The following is a 5,552-nucleotide window of genomic DNA, read 5'->3' on the forward strand; positions in this document are numbered from 1 at the left end:
TAGTATGTAGTACAGTTGATGGAATTCCTTATTTTCCCCCCTGTATTGAACTATCTTTATTTTCTGATTAAAATGTTTTTTATAAAAGGGAAGGAGAGAAGGGGCAGTAGAAATTACACTGTGCTGATACAGACTTTAAATTCTAGCCAGAGTTAAGAAAGACCTATAGAAAACGTCAACTGAGTGTTCAAAGGAAATAACCACAGGGAGGCTGACTGAGTCTCATTATTAGCCTCAATAAAGTAGGAAAACAATTCTCAACAAAATTAGAGTCCACCCTCGTAGGTATGCTCCGTCGGGCTTGGGTAGGTAAAAGCCTGGAAAAAATGGTTTGTTTTCGTGCCCTGGTGACAAAGAAAGAAGGCTCCTGCTTTAATGGAAAGTGTAGCCTCCGTTCCCAGGTGCTGTCTGCAGCTGGTAGCTGAGCTTAGCAGTGGAATGGAGTGGAGAACTCAGGAGATACAATATAGTCAGAGGCTGTTCACTTGATTTGACCTCCCCACTCTACTACTTGCCTGCTGGCTTGCATTGTGCACCAGTTCTTGCCATAGACTGGGCAGCTCCTTCTTCGGCTACTCTTCCCCCTGCTGCCCGGCCTCCTCCGACTGGACTCCCTGGGCTTCCTCCTCAGCCATTTTCCTCTCCAGCTCTTGCCACATCTTGGCTCTCTTCTCAGTGGGCAGCTGAAAAGGTTCCTGAACTAGAGAACCAGGCAGACCCTCAGCAACAGATGTTTATTACTTTCTTGAGAACAAAGGGCTCCTGGGAGATGACAATGTTTGGATGAGCCGTGAAGTAAATTGCTTCTTTCTGCTGTTTCAGTTCTTCCTCCAGCTGGTGCTTCTAAGTCTGTGCCTTCATATTTGTCAGTCTCCAGTAAGAAAGGTTCAATCTGGGTGCATCCTTCACCTTCTTCTCTGGCAGATTAACGGTGTCAAAATGAGGCAAAGGAAGGCCTTGAACTTCAGTGCCTCTTCTTTCTGCAGTTCTTTTATTTTCTTTTCCTTCCTTTGTCCTGAGAATCAAACAAGAAAGGGCATATTTCCATAGTTTTTGCCTCTGGGATGGGGGTTTTAAAAGGCACCCCAAAATGTGGCACAGGTTGAGGTCTTATCACTACCGGCTCCTCTTCCTCATTGCTGGTGGACATTTGGACTCTGTTCTTCAATGCCAAGGCTGGTGACTTGGGGACAGTGATTGGAAGGACCTTCACAATATCTTCCAAGATCTTAGTCAGGCAAGGTCTGGAATGAAATTCAAAGTGTGCATCCTGTGACTTTTTTTTCTTTGGCTCATGCTCCTGGATTCTTTCCTCAATTTCCAAATCAAAGCCAGTAGACTGAGCAGATGCCTTTACAGGCAGTATCTTGGGCAAAATGGGCCCGCCTTCAAGAATCTGGGATCAAGTTCCTGTGCTTTGAATTTGTATGGTTGCAGTTTCTCGAGCTCCTTAGCTTTCTGATCCACTGCTCTTTGCAGGCCCCAGGCACTGTTTAATTTGCAGAACAGGAGTCTGGGTCTCTGGAAATCTTGGCCACAGCAGATTCGGAGGGTAACAGGATAATATTCGTCTTGTTCCTCAAGTGATCTCTGTCAGGGGTTCCTTTACAGAAGGCTGTGCAAAGGGCACATGTGGACAAGTGATTTCATCAAGTGTGTTTTTCTTTCCTTGGGACAGGTTGAAAGGCTTTCCAACGGTGTATCTCTTAGTTTCTTGGGAAGGGGATGGAGGATGCTTCCGCAGTTCATACATAATGTTCACTTCCTTATATTCCTCCTTGTTCTTAGGATGTTGTTTGATTTTGCTCAGTGTAGAAGTGGAGGTCAACCGATTTGGTGACCTGGCTCACTGATTTCTTCACCGATTGCCCGCTCCTGCAGGACCAAGTTTCTTGAATTCCTCATTCTTTTCCTGCATCTCTATCACCTCCAGCTGCATTATCATGCTCTTCTTCAACTCTGTTCCTGAGTTCTCTCTAGAATCCACCTTAGAGTTGGTACACAAGGCGTAGTCTGTCTGCCCTGGGCTTTCTTTGGGGAAAACTCATTCTTTTCAGATGTATTTTTTTTTTTTTTTTTTTTTAGCAACTTTCATTCTTTTGGGGAGTGGAATTTCATTGTTGATTACACGAGTAGCATGTCTCTTGGCTTTCATTTTACATGTTGTTTTTTTTGTTCTGTTTTGTTTTGTTTTCCCCTTTCTTTGACAAATCCTTCCAATCACAGAGTCTACTAGATCTTCTCTGGGGCTGGGCTGGAGTATTTCTGGACGTCTTTCCCTTGACTTCCAGGTAAGAACAAGCATTTGATGGAATGCACTGTGGCACCCGATTTTCTTTTTCTGCCCCTTTGTAATAAGTGTTGTCAACTGGGCTCAAAGGTGTGAAGGTTAGACGTCCTCAAAGGAGTTTGTCCTGAAAAAGCTCTTTTGTCCCATTCTTCCCAGGAAACTTATTCTCCAAATTGGCCTTCTCTTCAAACCAGGAATCTGTGTTTTGGGTATCTCCCTCATCATTGAAAGATGTAAAATTGATGAAATACATGGGAGCATCATAAGAATAAGAGGCTTTAACTTGTGACATTGTTCCCAGAGAGCGGTTTTTCCCAGTATTCTTGTCACTTTTCTCAACAGGTCATCTTCTGTGGTTTAATCTGCCAGTCCAATCAAAGTTGCAATACACTCTTTTGCCTCTCTTCTGAAAACCTGAAGTCTAGCAAGGGCTTCTTATCAAGATTTCCGTCTCAGCTAGAACCCTGATGCCCACAAGACCCACTGCAGGATTCGTTCAGTACCATTGAAAATTGGAATCTCTGGTGGAATCTAGATGATTATTTTGTTGTTAATTTTAAAATTATGATTATTTGTAATTTCCTGTCATGCAATATCATCGTAGTTCCAGGCAATATTTGTAATTCTTACCTATTGATCCATGTATAATGATTTTTTTAGGCTTTTTATATCTTCCAGTTTCCATCTCAATAACACACATTTTTAAGAGAAATTACCATATATATATATGTATATGTGTATATATATATACATATATAAATATATTTTAAATATTTTAAATATATATTTAAAAGTACAGAATTAAAGTATTTTGAAGGATTATATTTTTGTTGTTAAATTGCTCGTATATGAATGACAGGAAATTACAAATAATCATAATTTAAAAAATAACAACAAAATAATCAGCTAAGTTCTAACCACCCAGTTAAAGAAAACAATCATTGCCCAAATTTTGAAACCTACCTTTCTGCTCTTCCTTATTCACATGTTCTTAGTACATATGTATATAACCATATAAAATCACATTGTTTAGCTTTTCTTATTTTCGGACATTATATAAATGGAATTATACAGTTTGTATCTTGTTGCAGAAAGATATCTCTATGCTAAAGTTATACAGATATTCTTAAATACATTTTTTTCTGAAAGATTTAAAATATATTTCACATTTAACACATTCACATATACGGATATAAACTTTTATTGTGAAGCAGAAATCAATTTCCATTGTTTTTGAATATAGATAAATAGTGGCCTCAATACAACATATGCAATTTTCAAATTTTTCCCCACTAATGTTGGCATTGTTATATATCAAGTTTCCATAGCAAGGTGCTCTACTCATATCCATTATTCTATTTGTCTATCTCTGCCACAACACTTTCTAAATTACAATAGTTTTATATTTTATACTGATATCTAGAACAGCAAATCCTTATACCTGCTTCTTCTTCAAGAGTACTTTGACTATTTGATATATTTGATATATTTACAATATTTCCATAGCCATAGTTTGGCTTTTCTAAGTAATAATAATTTTTTAATTATCTTAATGTAATCACACTTTCTCAACTACATTGCCGAGAAATATTTTAATTCAAACTTGTCTGTTTTATTTATTCCCCACAGTTAGACACTCTTTTTATTGTTTTCTGTAGTTTTTTCTTTTTTCAATTTGCTAGGTGTTTACAGATTGATTTATCTCACCATTTACTTGTATAGCTCAGAACTTCTTAAATTATCTCTATCTTTTTGAAGTGTATCTTAGTGGTTAACGTAGTGAGATTTTATTATTAGAACATTCTCTGTATTTTTGACCTGTTTTTAAATTATGATTTACTAGAAATAAAATTCTCTTTTACACAGCACATTGAAAATAATTCACTGCCTGGTGTGTTTCAATGGTAGGGCTCAGTTGACTGGCATCAGTTAAACTGATCCTTCTTTATAAATCCGCCCTTTCTATCTGGCTGCTTTTAAAATACTTTTTCTCTTTTGTGTTTGGCAATTTTTTCTATGGTGGGTGGAGGGACACCTTTCTCAGTGGTATACTGGTAAACTAACTCTCCAGAAAAAAACTCCTGACTTGTAATGTTTGCTGATTTCTATTGTGTAAATATTTTCACCAGGGCCAATGGTGTTTCAAAGACTGGCTGGCAGATTCCTGAGTATTTAACAGATGTTTCTTGTGAGACAGTATGAACGGTCTCCAGCACGTCCTGCCTTTCTTTGGTATAGTCTGTAATGGGAAAATTTACTTACTGAATATAAAGCTTCACGAGTTCCATCAACTTTGGAAAACCCTCACTATCCATTTGAATTTTTATCCCTGTCCCACACTGACACCTTCTCCTTTTATCCTCCATATCTCCCATGTGCTTCCCTTTGAATGAATCTTGTTTTTCTCTCTATACTGTATTCTGAGTAATATATTTAGTTAGATCTATCTTTCTGTTAAATAAATGTATTCCCAGCTATAATCTGCTGAATAGCCCATCCATTCAACATAAAATAAGTTACTATTTATTTTACGTTGCGATTTATTTTATGTTGAATTTAAAGATTAATTCTTTTTACAAATATACTTCCACATTTTCATATTCCTGTAGTTTGTATTTACCTTTATTTATGTTTTTAATTTTTTGTTATAGTTCTCTTGGGATTTGCTATTTCTTCTTGATTCAGTACTGATTTTTTTGTGTGTGTTTTTAGGAATTTATCCATGCATTATATATTACTGAATTTGTTGGCATACACTTGTTTGTAAAATTCTCTTATTATTCCTTTTATTTCTGTAAGGTCAATATTTTTGTCTCAAGTTTATTTCCAATTTTAGTTATTAGTTTCTTCACTTTTTTTCCTTAGTTTAACTAAGTAATTAACAGAAATCATCCCTGTGGAAGCCCAGGCATTAGACTCACTCTAAAATATTTTAACTGTCCTAAACATTCTTAAAGAGCTATAGCAAATCATGGAAAAACAGCTAAATAAAACTAGAAAGAAAAAAGAAAACATTAATACAAGAGATAAATTATAATAAGACAACCAAATACATGCTATGAGCAGAAAATCACCATAGCATACATATAAAAAATAACTAGGAGGAATCAACAGCAGATTTGAGCAGGCACAAGAAAAAAGTCAGCAAAATTAAAGATAGGACAAGTCTCACTATGAAGAACAAAAAAAAAGAATAAAGAAAAACAGAACCCAAGGGCACTATGGGATCCCATTAAACAAACCAATATGCACGCAGTCAACA

General features: G+C 36.7%; 1 pseudogene; it reads right to left on the minus strand.

The window, feature by feature from the left end:
- Positions 1 to 427: 427 nt before the first annotated feature.
- LOC117038405 (targeting protein for Xklp2-like) lies at positions 428 to 2,582 on the minus strand (annotated as a pseudogene).
- Between the last annotated feature and the right edge of the window lie 2,970 nt (positions 2,583 to 5,552).

This window comes from Rhinolophus ferrumequinum, chromosome 18, assembly GCF_004115265.2.
Source record: "Rhinolophus ferrumequinum isolate MPI-CBG mRhiFer1 chromosome 18, mRhiFer1_v1.p, whole genome shotgun sequence".
Classification (NCBI taxonomy): Eukaryota; Metazoa; Chordata; class Mammalia; order Chiroptera; family Rhinolophidae; genus Rhinolophus; species Rhinolophus ferrumequinum.